General features: G+C 33.8%; 1 long non-coding RNA gene across 3 annotated transcripts in view; it reads left to right on the forward strand.

Moving 5' to 3' along the window:
- Window positions 1-21,961, forward strand: part of LOC141557540 (uncharacterized) — a 95,372-nt gene that overhangs the window by 56,321 nt on the left and 17,090 nt on the right. The window lies entirely within an intron of this gene.

The raw sequence follows: 21,961 nt of genomic DNA on the forward strand, positions 1-21,961 counted from the left end.
TCATATTAATTCTTTGTAAACTGTGCTTATGAGTCTTTGAGGGGAAAAATAGTTTATTTATACCTAATCTACACTGTAAGTTGAATATCTTTCTAGACTCCTTTGGAGAAACTCTAGACACAAGCCAAACCTAACATTTAAGTAAATCCCTGTAGAACTCTATGATTGTGACAAGGCATAAAACATTCAGATATAACAAGAAATAATTAATTTTTTTTTCCTTCAGAGGCCAGTTTTCTCCAGGATTGAACCTGATCTATATAAACACAGAGCCAGGGCCACTTATTGGGAAAAGGCATTCCCAGACTCACTCCACCAGTGCCAATCTATTATTATACCAGACAGAGTAAAAAAATCATAAGGATAAATTTTTTTTTAAATGCGCAATAGCAAACATCTTTTTGAACCCAAGAGTTAACATTATATGTAATGGAGAAGACTTAAAACCTTGAATAAGGGGGCATTAAGCACTTTCACTATTATTATTTGATCTAGTCCTAGAAATGTTAAGTCGTAGAAAGTAAACTATCAAAAAGAGATTAAATAAATAACATCTGATAAGTAAAAGGCTAAAATGTCTAGACTTGATGGTTGATTTAGGAAAAACCTTGTTTGATTTTTTTGGGGGGAAATAAAATCTTTGCTTCTAATGTTTTTGAAAGGGAGAGAGTTTGAGATGAAAAATAAGGAAATGGAAAGTATGCACATAATTTGTAGGATTGGGACTTATAAATAAGCCTGGATATTGAATTTGGAAAAAAATTGGGAATAAATTGAAGAAATTTGAAGGGGGACAGCCTCTAGGTATATATTCTGCTTTAAGGTAAAAAAAAAAAACCTTTAAAATAACACCTAAAATCAAATTTTGGAGTGATAGGGCCAACCAAAGGTCTCAGAGAGACATTTTTCCAGTCTAAATCAACTTAAGAGGTTTGAAGGAATGGTCTATAACATGCGGGTGGGCATAGGTCCTGAGATCTGCAGGAGCACTAGCAGAGAATGACAGCAGCATTCAGAGTTTCAGGATTTCTTTGCTGAAAGAAGGTAAGAGATCAGACAAGTGGTTAGAAAAAGATTCCAGAGGATTCTTTGCTGGCACTGGTTGTATAATAAAGGGTTTAGGCAGACCAGGAGAGTCCAGGGGACCACATCTCTCCCAGGATAGTACCCAAAACTTGCAGACACTCAGAACTAGCTCTAGAAATAGCAGCAAGAAAAAGTCTGAAGTTTGGCATAGTCCCTTCCCACCCTCAGGTGAACTAGAACATAAAATTCAAAGTGAGGGAAAAGGCTGGAGAAATAAGCAAAACAAACAAACAAACAAAAAATAACTTGACCCCTCAAAATTCCTACAGTGACAGGGAAAACCAAGACAAACTCAGAAGAAAACAATGTGCAAACAGTTATAATCAAAGCTTCCAATAAAAAATGTGAATTGAATCCAAGGCCAGAAAGAATTCCTGGAAGAGTTAAATAAAGAGATATGAGTGGTAGAGAAAAAAAAATTGGAAAAAGAAATGAGTGATGCAAAAAAAAAATTATGAAAAGAGAATTAACAGTTTGGCTAAAGAAGCACAAAAATTCACTGAAGAAAATGCCTTTAAAAGCAGAATTGCTCACCAATTGGGGAATATCTGTGATATATGACTGTAATGTAATATTAGTATGATATCAGAAAATATGAGCAGACTTATCAGAAAAACCTGAAAAGACTAATAATGGAGTGAATAGTGAAGATGGAGTGAACACAACCAGGAAACATTGTATATAATAATAACAATACTGTATGATGATCAATTGTGATTAAGCTATTCTCAATAATACCATGATTCAAGACAATTCCAAAAGATTCACAATGAATATTATTATCCACTCTTAGAGAAAGAACTGATGGAGTTTAAATGCAGATCAAAACATACTTTTTTTTCACTTTCTGTATTGTGTATGTGTGTGTGTATGTTTTCTTTGGGTCTCTGGTATTCTTTCACAACATGACTTAGATGGTAATATGTTTTGTATGATTTAATATGTATAAACCTATATCAATTTGTTTATTATCTCAGAGAGGGGGAAGGTGGAAAGGGAGATAGAAAATTTGGAACTCAAAAATTTTTTTATAATGAATGTCAAAAATTGTCTTTACATGTAGCTGAGACAAATATGATATTATTAAAAAAATAAAAACCAGAATTGGCTAAATGAAAAAAAAAGGCACAAAAACTTACTAAAGGAAATGATTCCTTAAGAATGAGAATTAGGCAAATAGAAACTAATAACTCCACAAGACTTTAAGAAATAATAAAACAAAGTCAAAAGAATGAAAAAATAGAAATAGGAAATATTTAATTAGAAAACCAACTGACTAGAAAAATAAATCAAGGAGAGACAATTTAAGAAATATTGGGCCAGCAGAAAGCCATGATCAAAAAAAAAAAAAGGAGTTTAGACATCACATTTTAATTATTACAAGAAAATGTACTGATATTTTAAATCCCAAGGGTAAAATAGCATTTGAAAGCTCATCTCCTGAAAGAGATCACCCATAAAAACTTCCAGGAATGATATAGCTACATTCCTGAGCTCTCAGGTAAAGCAGGAAAATATTAGAAGTCAGAAAGAAATAACTCAAATATTGAAACACAGTCATGGTTGCACAAGATTTAGCAGCTGCCATATTAAAGAAACAGAGAGCTTGGGATATGATATTTCAGAAAACAACAGAACTAGGATTACAACCAAGAATAACCTATTGGCAAAACTGAGTATAATTATTCAAAGGAAAAAGCTAAATATTTAGCTAAATAGAGAACATGCATTCCTGAAGATAAGATCATAGCTGAATAGAAAGTTTGACTTTAAAATACAAGACTCAGGAAAAGCATAAAATAGGAAAGAGAAATAAGAAATTCACTAAGGTCAAATTGTTTACATCCCTAGGAAAGGAAGAATAGAATTCAGAAATCCAAATTGAGAAAGAAAGAAATGTTCAAACAATTACATTTAAAAAAAGAATGACTAAAGAAGAGTAATAATTGAAGACCTAAAGAGAAGGACAAAAGGAGATGGTAGCTTGAAAGATACATTAACAAAAAGCAAGTAGAACAAATTAGTGGGTAAATAAAATTGGTAGAATGCACTTTACACCTCTTGGATTGGTTAAGATGACAGGAAAAGATAGTGATAAATGTTGGAGGGATGTAGGAAAACTGGGACATTAATGCATTGTTGGTGGAATTGTGAAATGATCCAATTATTCTGGAGAGCAATTTGGAACTATGTCCAAAGGATTATCAAACTGTGCAAACCCTTTGATCCAACAATGTCATTTCTGGGTCTGTATTTCTAGAGGGAAAAGACCCCATATGTGCAAAAATGTTTGTAACAGTCCTTTTTGTAGTGTAATTTGTAGTAGCCTTTTTTTCCCATTGGAAATTGAGTGAATACTGCCCATCAGTTGGGAAATGGCTGAATAAATATTGTGAATATAGTGGGATATTATTGTTCTACAAGAAATGATAAGCAGGCTGATTTCAGAAAATTCTGGAAAAATATAACGTACTGATGCTGAGTGAAGTGAACAGAACCAAAAGAACCTTGTACACAGTAACAACAAGATTATGTGATTGACTGTGATGGACTCTTCTCAAAAATACAGTAATTCAAGGCAATTCCAACAGATTTGGAATGGAAAATGTCATCTGTATCCAGAGAGAGAACTATGGAGATTGAATACAGATTGAAGCATAGTATTTTTATCTTTATTTGTTTGTTTGTTTCTTTCTCATGGCTTTTCCCTTTTTGGTTAGATTTTTCTTGTACAATATGACAAATATAGAAATATGTTTAAAAGCATTGCACATTTTAAGCTTGCTGTCTTAGGGAGGGGGAGGTAAGAGAAGGAAGGAGAAAAATTTGGAACACAAAGTCATACAAAAACAAATGTTGAACTATCTTTACATCTTAATACATGTATTAAGAAAAATAAAATACTAAAAAACAGGAAATAAAAAAATAATAGGTATGTTAGACAGGTTGGGAAAAAAGATGTGAGCTTGTGGTATGAAAGCAAGAGGAAGTTGGATATGGTTATTGAGAATAAGAAAAGGAAGTTAGGTGTGATTCTCCAGTTATGGATTGCCTGTAAAGATTTTAATAATGTGCTTAGGGCAGCTTGGTCATAGAAGGATCCCTGCAGCTGCATATTGACAGTTTTAAAATGTGATATTAATCTGTTTTGTTGTGTTTTTATTTATTTTGTTAAATATTTCTCAATTACTTTTTAAACTGGGTCACACAGTAAGTGAAAGTATAGTGGGCTTACATGTGCTGACACCTAGAGTATTGTTTTCCCTTCATTTGTTTGTCTAGTGCTTAGAACAAAGTAGATCTCAATAAATGTTTGTCAAATGGATGATTGAATCAATTAATGAGGTGCAAATATCTACAATAGTTTAAAAACAACAATTGTAAAAACCAAGGTTGAAAAATCTCAATTAGTATGGAGAGCTGAGTGAATTTTGTAGTCACTTGCATTGAGTATGAGATACTTCTATTTCTGCTAAACAAATGACTGCTATCTATGTTGTAAGTTTAGGTTTGTCTCCCTTTTAGGAGAAAAAGTGGAAGGTCTTAAGTAATGCCCCTTCATACTAATGTTTTTCAACGACTGTGATGTCTTCTTAAAACAAAAATACAAAAAAGTATGTAAAATATAAGAAGGGAAGGGTTTAAGAATGTTATACAGAAGAGGATAGGAAGGAAAAGGATAACTGTGTACTTGGAGCTAAAAACAAAGTTGAGGTTCCTTTATGAAGAGGAGGGAGCTATTTGCTCTAAGTAGATTGCAATTTCTTGTACTCCAAGAATGGTAGTATAGTCATCACAGGAGAGAGAATTTAGGAAAGATTAGAGAAAAAAAGCAAAGAGGTGATTGGTGATTTCCTCTTTAGATATAACAAAGCAGATGTTTGTTGATAACAGTAGAGATATCTAATCTTCCTTGGATATGTATCTGTAGAGTGGAGAACTAGCCTAGATTTATTATGAAATAATTACAACTCATTTCTAGAGAACATGGACACCAAAATGCTGCCAAAAGGAACCTAATTTTTTTTAAACCAAATATTATGATGGTTTATTGGAGAAACTGAAGACTTGTCTCTACAGGTTATGTTCCTCACTGTTGCCTCAAAAAAGAATGCCTTTTTAAGTATGGAAGTGAAAAATTGACTTGAGAAAGGAACTTCCAGCTAAAAAAGTAATGCCTGAGAACAAGAATTGGATTTTGGGACCATTGCTTAAAGTACAGGAATAGCAGAATTTTGATTAGAGAAGGAATCTTTCTAAGAAGCTGATAACATTTGTTTCTGAATGTCTTGAAAATCTAATCAGGTTTAACTAAAAAGAATGAGAGAGGAAGAAAATAACATACTTATATCTATATATCTTCACTAAATTCGATTCTTATAACAACACTGTGAAGTAGGTATTAATATTATCCCCATTTCATAGTTGAGAAAACTGAGACACAATGAGGTTAATTGATTACCAAGTGTCATGCAGGTAGTAAATTTCAAAGCAGGATTCAAACTCAAGTCTTCTTGACTCTATATCCCATGTTCTATCTATTTTGCCACTACTTGCCTTTTTTAGATACCATAGAGATTAGCTCTAGTGATGGAAAAAGAATAGATGTTGAGATACTCATCACAGGGGATAACTTACAAGAGGAGTATGTGATTAAAAAAACTCTCAAAAATCTTATTTAAATGCCTAATACTTGTCAATAAGGAAGATGAACAAGAGGTCCAAATAATGCAAAGAAACAAATTTGACTCCATAGATGTCACTGGAAATTTCTGAGATGAAATCTGAAATATGGCTCTAGATGGCAATACCTTATTCAAAAGAAATGAAATATATAAAAAGGGTGAGTATGGCATTATATATTAAGAAGATACAATCAAATGAAGAAATCAGGGAATGATATAGAGTATTTGTGTAAAGAACAATGGAGGAAGAAACAGAAGCATTTTTGTCATCAGAGTATACTATCGACTACCTAGACAAAAAGAGGAAATAGATAGGGAATTTGATAAATAGACCTACAAGCCTGGCATAGAAACATGACAGTATAGTGATAGAGGACTTCAATTATCCAGACATCTTCTGGAGCTCTTTTGTTGCTAAAAACAGAGTAACTAATAACTTCTTGACTTGCCATGATGACAATTTCATTCTTCAAAGGGGAGAGGAACCATGAAGGAATGTCATATAGAAAATGATTCTCTCTAGTTGCTGCTAGAAATGATGGGAACTCAGGAGCAAATTCCCCTCTAGAATCAGTTATAGGAGAGAAGATATCTATGACAGGCTGATGTGCATCCTAGATTCAAAGAGAACAGTTTTAAAATCGGCTATATTTTTAAAGGGGGACATCAGCCAGGAGGGATGGGAAACTTTTAAGAATGAAATTCTCAATGAGGAGAAAATCTGAGGAACTGATATGGATGAAGAAAGAACTCAGCTTAAATTTTGAAAAGATGTTTATAAAAGATGGAAGGAAGGAGTTATTAAAGAATGAATATGAAACAATCTTGGACAAACAGTGCCAGGAGTTCCAAAGCTAAAAATTGATTAAAGATAAGAAGGGATGCTAACAATAGTACAAATCTTTCTCTTTTAAAGTCATGTCAGGAAAAAAAAGAGGAAATAAAAAGGATGAATGGTATTTGGAAGAAAAGAAGTCAGAGCTTCTCCCTTTTTGCTTTGTCTCTATTTTGTCAAGAAGAATCATCTTTAACTATGCCCAAAGAGTTATCAAACTGTGCATATCCTTTGATCCAGCAGTGTCTCTACTGGGCCTGTATCCCAAAGAGATTGTAGAGGGAAAGGGACCCACATAAGCAAAAATGTTTGTGGCAGCCCTCTTTGTAGTGGCAAGAAGAAATGTTATTCAATGATCAATTTTGATGTACATGGATCTCTTAAATAATGACATGATTCAGGTCAGTTCCAATGGTCTTGTGATCAAAAGAGCCATGTCTACCCAGAGAAGAGGACTGTGGGAATTGAGTATAGTTCACAACATAACGTTCTCTCTCTTTTTTTGTTTTTTTGCTTGCATTTTATTTTCTTCATCATTCTCTTTTCTGGTTTTATTTGATTTTTTCTTGTACAGCAAGATAATTGTATAAATATGTGTGCATATGTTGGATTTAACTACTTGCCATCTAGGGAAGAAGAGTGAGAGAAGCAGGGGGATGGGGAAACTAGAACACAAAGTTTTTTTTTTTTTTTTTTTTTTGCATTTTTTTTTAGTACTTTATTTTTCCTGTTACATGTAAAACATTTTTTTTATTTTATATATATATATATTTTATAATATTATCCCTTGTATTCATTTTTCCAAATTACCCCCCCTCCCTCTATTCCCTCCCCCCGACGACAGGCAATACCATACATTTTACATGGAACACAAAGTTTTTAAGGGCTAATGTTGCAGAATTATATATTTTTTGAAGAATAAAAAGCTTTAATTTAAAAAAATCATATTTGCAATGGAAGTGAGAGAAACCTTTAATAGGGATCTCATTCTAAACTTAAGTAAAGAATGGAAAAGAACACCTATGTGCCTTTGATGAATTCAAGTTACCAGGCTCAGATGAACTAAATTCTTAGGTACTGAAAAAACTAGCCAATATATTTCTGGTAGACTGTCAGGATAGGCACAGTGGAATTGGAAAAGAGCAAATGCCCTGATTTTCCAAAAAATGTCTCAAACTTTAGTTGTTATTGGCTTGAATGCCCTAGGGAGCTATGTTTTCCTTTGTACTTTTAAACAGTTTTGATTAATGTCTTGGATAATAGCATATGTGCATGCTAATTAAGTTTGCAGATGACACAAAGCTAGGAAGGATAGCTACAAAATGAATAAGAGAATCAGGATCCAGAAAGATCTTTATAAGGTAGAGTTTTGTACTGAATCTAATTAGATAAGTCATACTTTGCTTCAACCATTTGACAAGCACAGAATGATGGAGCATGAATAGATTTGCTTGGAAAAAAATAGTGGAAGATTTCAGTGGACCATAAGCTCAAAGTGAGTCAGCAGTATGATGTAGTAGCTCCCAAAACTGATGGGATCTTGGACTAAATGAAAAGAAGCAGAGTTTTCAGGATGAGGAAGTGATAAGCTCATTATATTCTGCCCTGGTCAGGTCATAAGTATAATATGTTGAGTTTTGGATTCCATGGTTTAAGAGGGACAATGAAAATGTCCAGGCAATGGTGAAAGTACTTATTCATTATACGAGGATTGGAAGTATGTTTGCAAGTTTAGCTCAGATAAAAGAAGATTCTTTGTCTCTGTCTCATCTATGTCTCTTACTGTCTCTGTCTCTCATCTATTTGCCTCTGTGTCTCTTATCTTTCTCTCATCTCTCTCATCTATTTCTCTCTCTTATCTCTCCCTCTCTCTCTGTCTGTCTCTCTCTCATCCTGTATCTCCCTCCCTCCCTTTCTTTCTCTCCCTTTCTTTTTTTCCCTTCTTTCTTCTCTTCTTTACCACCTCTCTCTTCCTTTCTGAAGGTTAGGTTTTTTCTCTTTGTTCCCAAAGGGCAGGACAAGGAACAGTGGGCAGAAGTGTCAAGGAAACATATTTAGACTTGTTTTCAGAAAAAAAACTTCTTAATAATTAATAGTGCCTAAAAGTAGAGTGATCTCTCTCAAAAAGTGGTGGGCTTTACCTCTTTACGGGTCTATTATTATTATTTATTTTATTTTATTTTTATAACATTTTATTTTTAAAATTTATTTATAATTTTTTTGACATTATATGTGCATGAGTAATTTTTAAAATAACATTATCCCTTGTATTCCCCTCCCTCCCTCTACTCCCTCCCCTTGATGACAGGCAATCCCATATATTTTACATGTGTTACAATATAACCTAGATACAATATATGTGTGTAAATCCTATTTTCTTGTTGCACTTTAAGTATTAGATTCCGAAGGTATAAGTAACCTGGGCAGACAGACATTAGTGCTAACAGTTTACATTCACTTCCCAGTGTTCCTTCTCTGGGTGTAGTTGTTTCTGTCCATTATTGATCAACTGGAAGTGAGTTGGATCTTCTTTATGTTGAAGATTTCCACTTCCATCAGAATGCATCTTCATATAACGTTGAAGTGCACAGCGATCTTCTGGTTCTATTCATTTCATACAGCATCAGTTGATGTAAGTCTCTCCAAGCCTCTCTGTATTCCTCCTGCTGGTCATTTCTTACAGAGCAATAATATTCCATAACCTTCATATACCATAATTTACCCAACCATTCTCCAATTGATGGGCATCCATTCATCTTCCAGTTTCTAGCCACTATGAAAAGGGCTGCCACAAACATTTTGGCACATACAGGTCTCTTTCCGCTCTTTAGTATTTCCTTGGGATATAAGCCCAGTAGTAGCACTGCTGGATCAAAGGGTATGCACAGTTTGATAACTTTTTGGGCAGAGTTCCAAATCTCTCTCCAGAATGGTTGGATTCTTTCACAACTCCACCAACAATGCATCAGTGTCCCAGTTTTCCCACATCCCCTCCAACATTCATCGTTATTTGTTCTTGTCATCTTAGCCAATCTGACAGGTGTGTAGTGGTATCTCAGAGTTGTCTTAATTTGCATTTCTCTGATCAGTAGTGATTTGGAACACTCTTTCATGTGAGTGGAAATAGTTTCAATATCATCATCTGAGAATTGTCTGTTCATATCCTTTGATCATTTATCAATTGGAGAATGGTTTGATTTCTTATAAATTAGAGTCAGTTCTCTATATATTTTGGAAATGAGACCTTTATCAGAACCTTTAGCTGTAAAAATATTTTCCCAATTTGTTACTTCCCTTCTAATCTTGTTTGCATTAGTATTGTTTGTACAGAAACTTTTTAGTTTGATGTAATCAAAATCTTCTATTTTGTGATCAATAATGATCTCTAGTTCTCCTCTGGTCACAAATTCCTTCCTCCTCCACAGGTCTGAGAGGTAGACTATCCTCTGTTCCTCTAATCTATTTATGGTCTCATTCTTTATGCCTAAATCATGGACCCATTTTGATCTTATCTTGGTATATGGTGTTAAGTGTGGATCCATATCTAATTTCTGCCATACTAATTTCCAGTTTTCCCAACAGTTTTTTCCAAATCATGAATTTTTATCCCTAATGTTGGTATCTTTGGGTTTGTCAAAGACTAGATTGCTATAGTTGTACCCTTTTTTGTCCTTTGTATCTAATCTGTTCCGCTGATCGACTGGTCTATTTCTTAGCCAATACCAAATGGTTTTGGTGACTGCTGCTATATAATATAGCTTTAGATCAGGTACACTTAGACTACCTTCATCTGACTTTTTTTTCATTAGTTCCCTTGAATTCTCGACCTTTTGTTTTTCCATATGAATTTTGTTGTTATTTTTTCTAGGTCATTAAAATAGTTTCTTGGGAGTCTGATTGGTATAGCACTAAATAAATAGATTAGTTTGGGGAGTATTATCATCTTTATTATATTTGCTCGGCCTATCCAAGAGCACTGAATGTCTTTCCAATTATTTAAATCTAACTTTATTTTTGTGGCAAGTGTTTCATAATTTTTCTCATATAATTCCTGACTATTCTTTGGTAGATGGATTCCCAAATATTTTATACTCTCAACATTTGTTTGAAATGGAATTTCTCTTTCTATTTCTTGCTGTTGCATTTTGTTGGTGGTATATAAAAATGCTGAGGATTTATGTGGATTTATTTTGTATCCTGCCACTTTGCTGAAATTCTGAATTATTTCTGATAGCTTTTTAGCAGAGTCTTTGGGATGGGTCTATTATTATTGAGGTATGGGTTGGACTACATGTCTGTTGAAGTCTATAAAAAATAACTTCAAAATTAATTATCAAAGAAATTATCAGTATTTTTACATATCATTGTTAAACATCACAAAATGATAGCAAAATAGTTAAAATAATAAATGTGGAATATTTGAAAATTAATCTGCTGTTAATTATACAAGATTTAACTAAGGTCAACTATAAAATAATTTTTGCTGCAAAAAAGAAAGAACTAAGGAATTGGAGAGATATTCAGTGTCCATGGTTAGGTTTAGCCAAATAATAATAATGACAATTCTGTGCTCTATGACTCTATAGTAATGCAATACAGATCCACATAAGAAATATATGATTTAGTAAATCAAACAAAATAATAACAAAATTCATGGGAAAACAATAAAAGACAAGCATATCAAGCAAAATTATGAAAAAAGCAGAGAACAAAGACAGGCTTGAACTTCCAGCCTTCAAATCATACTATAAGCCAGTAATTATTCAAATGATCTGATGCTAGATGGATCAAAGGATTTGGTTAGACAAAAATCAAAAGAGAAACAGATGTATAAAATAGTTTAATATCTGAAAAACTTAATATTTATTATTCAATGTAAGTTTTTTTTTTTGAAAATTGGATAGTTGTTTGGCAAAAAAGAAAATAAACCAAAATATCACACCATATACTACAGTGAATTCTAAATGGATCAACAATCTGAATATATTTCCAAAAAATCATTCCATTCAAATTATTCCACAAGAAAAATAGATTGTTACACTTTTTACAATTGTAGAGACAGATTAAATATTGAATAAGTTTTAACTTAGAGGAAATTGAAAGAAATAAAGTAGATGAATTTGATTACATAAACCTTATTCGGGTATTATCTGGGTGTATTAATTTTCACATCTGTCTATTTATCTCCAGAATAAAAACTAAAGAAAATTTGGGGAAAACATCTTTGTATAAATTGTATAAAATTATCACTCCCAAAAGCTGACATATAAAATTTATGAGGAAGTCATATTTATTTTTATTTATTAGAAGTGCAATTCTCCAATTAATAAAGTGCTCAAAGAAAATAAATGGCCATTTTTTCAAAAACTAAATAAAAACGACTAACAATAACATAATACTAAAAATCTCAAATTATAAAATAATGAAAATTAAAAAAAAGAAATTTCTGATTATTAATATTAAGTTTAGGAATAGAGCCAGCTTTTTGGGAAAGCATTATGGAATTTTATGATATATTGTAAAAATGTTCATATCTTTTGACCCACTGTTTTCACCTTTTTAACTCTATCTCAAGGATGATTATTTCTAGGGAAAAAGACATATCTATGTGAAAATGTTTCTAGCGTATTTGTAATAGCAAAAATCTGGAAACAAACGTTTTTTAAATTAACTGTGCAAAAGCAGAATCAATTATGGTATTTGAGTGGAATGGAAAATCCATAACCATAAGTAACAATGAATGTGAAGAATTTAAAGAACTATGAAATGTTGCAGAATTTAGAAAGAAAAGTCAAATAGTATCCAATTAAAACCAATACCAATACCAATAATTTCATGTAATTCATGCTTTGACTACTACTATTTTATTGTCATTATGATTATCTTTTGGAGAGAAATAAGTGATCTGTAAACAAAGGAAATTATGTACATCTGTGTACTTATTTACAGTCTCTTGGGACTTACCTGTAAGTTGGTTTGAACTCATGGTTGATAAACAGATCCAACCATTTTGTGGAGTAATCTGGAATTATGCCCAAAGAGTTATAAAATGGCCATACCTTTTGACCCAGCAATACCACTATTACGTCTGTTTCCTGAGGTGATCAGGAAAAAAGGACAAGAACGTATATGTTCTAAAATATTTATAGCAACTCTCTTGGTGTGGGAAAGAACTGGAAATGGAAGAGATACCCATCAATTGGAAAATAGCTAAAATTGTGGTATATGATTGTGATAGAAGACTACCATGTTATTAAAAATGATGAGCAGGTTGATTTTAGAAAATCATGGAAAGATTTGCATGAAATAATGAAGAATGAAATGAATAGAACCAAGAGACTATTGTATATGGTAAACAGTATTTGAATAATAACTGAACAACTAGGTTATTCTGAGTATAATAAATGTTCAAATTAATTATGAAGGACCTATGAAGGAAAATACTTTCTATCTCCAGAGAAAAAACCTGATGAATAGAAGTATACATAGTATGGTTTTATGTGTTTACATGCTTTATATATATATACATATATATGTATATATATATATGTATATATATATATATGTATATATATATGTATATATATGTATATTTGTGTGTGTGTGTATGTGTGTGTGTGTGTGTAGTGTGTGTGTGTGTGTGTGTGTGTGTGTGTGTGTGTGTGTGTGAAATGATGGCATTCTCTACTGTGGAGTAGAAAAGAGAGGGAAGAAGACAGTTTGAATTTAAAATAGAATAAAAAGTAAATTAAATTTTAAAAAGTTTATGGAACTTAAGTTAAGAATGCTTGTTTTAAAGCCTCTCTTCTTTACACCATATCACATTCTCTCTCCATTGCTGCTTCCTACTTCCATATACTCATGTGGCTTTCCCACTTGCCTGGAATGTATTCCTTCCTCATTTATTTATCTTAGAATCCTCTGGGCCCATACTGACTGATTTGGAGGGTGTTAGTAGAAAAGCTAATGGGAGATGTTTTCTGTCTTCTGGTAAAAGCAGTTGATGGGAAGTCTGAATGAAACACTTCAACTATGTCTCTGGAACTCCTGGATTTGTGATATGCCTATAATTTTTTTTAGGTTGCCTGTATTCATTTAAGTATGTAGCCTATATAGTAGGTGTTTTAATATATTTGATTTTATTCCTTTTGCTTCTCTGTTTATGTGTAGAGAAATAAATAAAATAAAGGCATTCTTGTATGATTGATTTTACTGTGCCATGCTCGTGTAATTCTGTGAAAATGAAGCATGATGGAAAGTTTTCCTGGCAGGTGGGGGCTAAGCCAAATATCTAACTGGATAAATGCATGTTGATCACAATCCTAGGTTAGTGAGATGAGCACTGTCATCTGCCAAATGGATGGATCTGGGGTACAGAGGAAACAATTTTTCTCAGAACCATAAAGAGATTGACATTTCCTTTTTGTTCCTTCTGGTATTGGATGGAATATATAAATGCTAGATATGAGTGTGGGATTGACAATTCCATGTCCTTACATTTGAAGAGAGTATGCATGTCTCTAATGAACTGGCAAATTAGGACAAAAGATCACCTTTTCTGGTTCAAAGTACTTTCTCTTCAAAATCTAGTTCTTATTTTTTCTTCTGAAACTTCCTATTCTACATAAGCCCATTGTTGGAGAAGCCTAGAACAGTGTCACTGGCACTTATTTAAAAGTAAGAGACACCGTAGACAGGCCCAGAACAGGTATGATTTTATAATCTTTTTAAAATTCAAGTAGCATCAGACCTTGAATTCACCATGCGTTGGCCAAGAGATCTTTCTTAGGGATAGTCATCTCGGAAGGAAGTGTGGTGCCCTGGAGAAAACAAGAACTCTTCCTCTTGTCCCAGGAGTAAGAAGATCTGAATTCAAATTCACCCTCTGATATTTAACTATGTGACCTTGAGCAACTGATTCCTGAGCCTCAATTTCCTCACAAGGAGGAGGAAAATTGGACTTAAATGACTTCCCTCTGGATACAAGACTATGATTCTAATTGTTCCATGGATTCTTCTCATCTGAAAGTTTCAAATGATGGAGCCCCTCTGAATGGGAGCTGATGTCTTTGAGCAGAAGAAGATGACCCGCTTCAGTCCACCTTCCCCAGATGTTGATTCAACAATTGTTTGAACAAAACTTAGTTATTCAGAGACCAGCTCAACAGGGTTTGAGTTTTTCTTAGAAAACTAGACTCCTGCCAAAAGGCACTTCAAACAATGACCCCTTCTCTGATACCTGCCCATCAAGAAACTCATTACAGCTGCAACTGTGATCCCAGACCTGAGCAGCTAAGCTGAGAATTGAACTGTGCTCTTTGAGATCCAGAGCAGGGTATTTTGTTCAGTAATGGGTGGTCTGCTGCCTCCCCACAATGCAGGCTCCTGACAGACAGGTTAATCAATATTATTGACCGTGGGATTTGAGAAGCCTGTCTGTATGAAGGGCCTGATTTGGGAGCTTCACACATTTCACTGGCCATGTTTCATCTAAATTTCAGAGTTTCATGGACTTTTGCAAAACACAAAGGCACCCCTGGAATCCATGCTATTTCATTCTCAAGGCCCGGCTACTCCTCTAATTTCATTAGGAGGGTGAAACTAGGCTCTTAATCTCACTATGCATCACAGTAATGAACACAAGTTTGCTTAAAAATTCATTCCTTTCTGGTTTTCCCAACCAGCTTTTTTCCTTCTACTTAAAACCCCATGGCTTACTCAAAGATGTATATATTTTTTAACAGTAGGGGTCATCATTTCCCTTCAGTAATTCTTTAGAGACATTAGCCCAGTTCCACCCCTCCCAAAGTAACTGCACTTTTCTTTTTGTTTATGACATTAATCCTGAGGTTAAGGTTGGCCTGTGGTGAGCAATAATAAGTTTAACCTTTGACTCTGAACAATAAGATATAATTTATCATTTGGAGTCTCTTTTGCAAGTGTCGGGGACCTTCATTCAGTTTGGGATAAATTGAGAGAAGTAAACACTTGATATTAATGATATATGAATAAATATAATGCTTAGTTATCAGGGACTCATTTATTAACTTCACTTTACATAACATCTATATTTGGCTTAATAGTGCTAGTGCTTAATAAACGGTTTTTCATTCATTTACTAATTATTTAAAGCAAAAAACATCTTTTTGTGATTTTTAAAAAAACATTTCATAACCATAGGCTGTGAACCTAATTTCCCTAGGAATACACATTAGTGTCTCAATGGCAAATAAACTCAAGGTATCAGGCAGAAAGCAAAGATGAAAATGTTGAAAATGTGCTCAGAAAATGATGATGGTTCATAATGTGGGAGTAAGTGTGATACTTGCTTCATTGCCCTTTTGATTCTAATGAAGTGTCTGTTATACAGTCTATCAGCAAAGCATATTAGTCAAATTAGATTTAATATATAAAGTGAATAATTGCTTCTAATAACAAAGCTTAGTTTCCTGAGACTATTCACTCTCCAAATTATTATATTGCATTTATGTTGTGGCTTTCTGTTCATTTATTAGCTTCTTTTCTAATTTCAGAATTTACTTCTAATTTTTGAAAATACTTAAATAAGAGATCACTTGTGTTTCTTGCAGAGGGAAAACAATGCAAACTGTGAATATTTAATGTTTCCTAAATGGACACAACAGCCAGTTTAGTTCTACAAGGTCTTTATCTTTTCTATTTAATGACACTCCCCATTTGCCCTACCATGTCTTTACTCAATGAAACTCAGCAATGAAAAAGTACCTCAGTTCAACTGGGTCTGATTTAATGACACAGACTTGGGAAAAATTCTTTTCCCAAACCCATAAGCATCATCAATCCATATAAAGTGTCCTAAGAAGATTCCATCTAACTATCAAGAACAGTTAGCTACAAATAAGACGAGTTCGTTCTTTTGCTGGGTTTATGATGGAGTATGGACTGTTTAGGTTAGCTATAAGGAAGAACTGGCAGCAATTATGTTGTTAAACTCAAAAACTGGTCTTTAATAAGTAGTTACTTAATTTTCTCTTCTGAATATTTATAAAAATTAGACAAATCCTCATCTGCCTGGGTAACAAGCTTTCCTGGTCTGGGGATGGAAGAGATTACCACTCAAATTATTGCCAATCTCACAATGCCTAGAATCATATATGGAGTTAGTGCATAAATACTTTAGATATCCTTTGAGACCCTTGAAGAAATATTAAACATTCAGCTTCTCCTTTGTCCCATTCTCCCTAGGACTCTGATCTGGATAAATTTCATATTGGTTATATTCTTCAGGGGAGAAGGTTAAAATTAATTCAACTTTTTACAGACATGAAAGGCTCAGGATAGGGAGAGTTTTAAGGAAACAAAACATAATTCTCCAGGAGCCAGGAATCCATTTTCAAAAACTGGAGTACAATTATTTAATTTCTACAACCTAGTTACATTATACAGCATTATAGTTTTAGGCATCATTTTTCCTAATATCCTACTTGGATAGGGTGTTGGAGGAGGAAGTCAGAGGGCAAAATGTACTGCTTGAATCAGTATTATGAGAGGCTTACTTTCAGAATTCCAATTCAGATCAGTCTTTCTTTTTCTTACCTGTTTTTAAAATTAAATTGAGTTTTCAGTTTTATATTCTTTCTCATTTTTCACAAGCTCCCCCACCCATTAAGAAGACAATAAGTACAAAATCTATTGTAAATATAAGGTCATACAAAACAAATTTCCTAATTAATTATATTCTAGGAAAAAGTTTAGAGAAAAAAAAAAGATGTTTAAATCTGTCCACTGAAGCTCTAAGTTCTGAACGTGGACAGCAATTTTCATCACAAGTCCTTTAGAATTGTGGTAAGTCATTGTGTTGATAAGTGTTACCAAGTTTATTTTACAGTTGATGATCTTTTACCATATGTATTATGTCATTACATATATTATATATGTATATATATACATATGTGATCACATATATTTTACAATGTTCTCCTGATTCTGTTTACTTCATTTTTCATCAGTTCATATAAGTCTTCCCAGGTCTTTCTGAAACCAGCCTCTTCATCTTTTCTTATAGAACAATAATATTCCATCATATACTCTAACTTATTTGGCCATCCTCTATTTGATGAAAATTTATTCAGTTTAAGCCCCTTTCCTTTTTCTTTGATTTCTTTGGGGTATGAGCCTAGTAGCAGTTTTGCTGTATCAAGTACACATAATTTAATAGCTTTTTTATGCCTAGTTCCAAATTACTTTCCAGACCAGTTTACAGCTTCATTAGTGTACCTATTTTTCCACACCCCCTCTAGCATTTGTCATCTTCTTTTCCTATCATTTTAGCCAGTTTGATGGGTATGAGGTAGCCCCTAAGAGTTGTTTTAATTTGCATCAGAGGAATCTTCCAACCAAATATATATTTGGTGAGACAAATACAGTCAAACTAGCCCTAGATACTATAGGAAAAGAATTGCAAAAAAAGTAAAAGACTTAGGGATTCTCAGGGTACTCACAATCTTCTGGGGGAAATGTGGGGCTCATGCAGGAAATAAGTTATACACACATTCTTCCCAGCAGCTTGTGATCATGGAAAACAGCTTAAAACTCCTCTAGTCCAACCCATTAATTTCCCAAATGAGAAAACAGGGTGAAGGAATTTGTTCGGTCATATAAATACAAGTAGTGTGGCCAGGACGCCAGCAAAAGACTTGTAATTCCAGTGGAAAAAGCACTTGACGAGGAATCAAGAACCTGGTTCTATCCCTGACTATTTTATTTACTATTCAGGACACTTCAGGTAGTTCATTTCTTCCCTGAGTCTCAGTTTCTTCCTCTGTAAAACAGGCATCATTCTAGCTATCTCACAAGATGACCATAAGGATTAATGAATAAAAGGGCATTAAAGTATTTCGCCAGATATAAAGTGAGACATTATTGTGAGGGATTATTACTAATGGTATTTTGAATCTTGAACAGCTAAATCTGTACACGATGATTAGTAGTCTTTCTACAAACACAAGCCACAACCCCCTCCTATTTTTTTTTTTTTTTTTGCCTTTTGACAGGTAGATATGGCCAATTACCTAAACAATGGGACCAGTTCTTACCTTCATAGGGTGTATATTAAAGTTCCCTCTCTGAAAGACTCTACCTTATAATACCAGTTCATATTTATATGATACTTTTCAATTTACAAAGAACTTTCTTATTAGTAATCCTGTAAAGTATGTAGTATGATCAAAACACCTACTATGTGTCTGGCACTGCATTAGGCACTAAGGATATAAATACACAAAAACTATCTTTGTATGTATTTGAAAAAATAAAATACTAATAATTTAAAAAATTACTTGAATATTTAAATAATGAAAACAAAGTTTGCACTCTACTAGTGCAACTATATATTGTTCTTTTTCAGGAAGATATTTGAAGGAGTAGAGAGAGCACTGGGCCTAGAGTGAGGAAGTTGTTCAGTCGTTTTTCATTAGTGTCCAGCTCATCATGACCCTAATTGCAGTTTTCTTAGCAAAGATATTGCAAGGATTTGTCAATTCCTTCTCCAGCTGAGATGATTAGGGTTAAAGGACTTGACCAAGGTCATACAGATAGTAAGTATCTGAAATCAAATTTGAACTCAGGTTTTCCTGACTCCAGGTCCAGTGCTCTATTCACTAAGCCACCTTAGTTCAAATCCAGGCGCAGACACTGGCTCTATGATCTTGAAATAAATCATTTAACCTCTGTCTACCTCAGTTTTCTCATCTGTAATATGGGAGTAGTAATAGCTTCTATGCCCTGACACTTTGTGGATCAAATGAGATAATATTGGTACGATGCATTGTAAATTTGTAAAGTGCTATACAAATGCTAGCTATTATTATTATTTTTACAGAAGGACCATTCACCATGGTACTTTGATGACTGATGCTTTGAATTGTTACCCATCTGTCTGACCTTTGAATTTTTTTTACTGACCTCTGACATTTATTTATCCATCCCTTTATCTGTGACTGCCCCACCTGGCTTCCTGATTTACTGCATCTATCTTACTCCCATGGAATGCTTTTTAACTCTTGCCTTTCCTCCATAAATCCCTGGTCTCTTGCTAATTCTTACCTGATAATGGCTAGTCACCCAATGAGAAATCCACATTCAACTTGTAATCCTGATCTATTGCTACCCAAGAACCCAGAGCGCCAACAGAAGCCATTTAAGCTTAGAAGATCTCATGGCTATTTTAGTCACCCTAGAATCTTGGATTTCAATATTGACCTTTCCTCAAGTGAACCCAAAGTGCCAACAGCAATCATTTAGGATCAGATAATGAAAGCACCTTCGTATCCCTTTTCTTATTGGATTCCCATGACAACCCAATGAGGTAAGTAGGGAAAGTGCTTCCCCCTTCTCCTCCCCAAATCTTGTCTAGATATCCTTATAGGGAAAATCAGTGTGCTGTAAAAGAAAGAACTTTGACTTTGGAGGGAAGAAGATCTGGGTTCAAATCTTACTTCTGACAAAACCTGCCTCATCTATCAGACTTTAAGTAAATTAGTTCACTTCCCTGAGTTTCAGTTTCTTTATTATAAAATAAATTAAGTTGGAACATTTGACTTCTGAGGTCTTTTTGTACTCTACCTGAATACCTGATTAGGAAACGGTTTCTGTTGATGTAGATTAGTAACCACAGCTTGATGGTGTTAGAGTTTCATGGGTTCAGTTTTCAACTAATTAGTTGATTTGCTAAGTCATGTGATTCAGTGGTAAGATTTGAAACCTATCTTTCCGGTGGGTTCTTTATCTATTATACCAATCTGCTTCTCTAGAGAGGAGGCTCAAAGGAGTTAGATGATTAGTCAAGATTACCTAGCCAATTAATAGAGGGGACTAAAAAAATCCAGATATTTTGACTCCTCATCCAGTGCTTTTACCATATATCACTCTGGTGAGAAAAGAGGCTTTTGGCATCCAACCAGGAATGAGAAGCAGCAAGAAATGTCCTTGTAGGCGTTAAACCACTTGAGTTAGGAATAGTGAGAAAAAAATAATTTTCTCTTTTTCTCTATTTAGACATTCCTGGAAAAGCTACATCACTTTTGGGGGTGGGGGTGAGGGATAAGTTTACTCTCTGACAATCCTGCTTTTTATCCTACTAGCAAATATTGTGAATCACCCAATTAGAGTAGCTTCTCTCTTTTCAACCATTCCCTTTCCCTCAGATCTCCCACTATGATACTTCTTAAAATTTAAACTCCTGAATCAAAGTGACAGAAAAACAACATGGAGAGGCTGATCATTTTTTATGTATACAGATCTCTCCCCCTTTAATTCTTCTGATAGACTTCTTTGCTTTGGGAGCTAGCTGTTCCAAAACCCACATCTCTGGGTATGATATATGAACTATGACAATCAGCTTTTGAAAAAAGAACATTGATTATTTCTTAATTTTGTACATTCTTCCACCAAATACAATAAATATATTATTCAAAATTAGTCTTTTAGTAGTGTTGGCCAGACCATCACTGATCTTTGTCTTCTCAATGCCTGACAGGCATTAGTTTCTATTCCATCAATTGTGTTTTTTCTTATGTTGGATGATTATTTCTTGTATGTATGCCATTTATAGCTTTTTTTTTTTTTTACAAAACATATGCATGATTAATTTTTTCAACTTGACCCTTGCAAAACCTTTTGTTCCAAATTTTCCCCTCCTTCCCCTCTCCAGATGGCAGGTAGTCCAATACATGTTAAATATGTTAAAATATATGTTAAATCCAATATATGTATACATATTTATATCGTTATCTTGTTGCACAAGAAAAATCGGATCTAGAAAGAAAAAAAAAACCTGAGAAGGAAAACAAAAATGCAAGCAAACAATAACAAAGAGAGTGAAAATGCTATGTTGTGTTTCACAATCAGTTCCCACAGTCCTCTCTCTGGGTGTAAATGGCTCTCTTCATTACTGAACAATTGGAACTGGTTTGAATCACCTTGTTGAAGAGAGCCATTTCCAGCAAAATTGATCATTGTATAGTCTTGTTGCCATATATAATGTTTTCCTGGTTCTGCTCATTTCACTCAGCATCAGTTCAAGTCTCTCCAGGCCTTTCTGAAATCATCCTGTTCATCATTTCTCATAGAACAATAATATTCCATAATATTCATATACCATAACTTATTCTGCCATTCTCCAACTGATAGGTGTCCGTTCAGTTTCCAGTTTTTAGCCACTACAAAAAGGCTGCCATAAATATTTTTACACATGTGGGTCCCTTTCCCTCCTTTAAGTAGATAGTGACTTCTTGAGGACAAAAACGAAATCTTATATGTCTTTGTGTTTTGGTATGAATTTTGTAATTATTAATATGTGAGTGTTGATTCCCTTGAT

The sequence above is a fragment of the Sminthopsis crassicaudata genome, chromosome 2 (genome assembly GCF_048593235.1).
Source record: "Sminthopsis crassicaudata isolate SCR6 chromosome 2, ASM4859323v1, whole genome shotgun sequence".
Taxonomy (NCBI): Eukaryota; Metazoa; Chordata; class Mammalia; order Dasyuromorphia; family Dasyuridae; genus Sminthopsis; species Sminthopsis crassicaudata.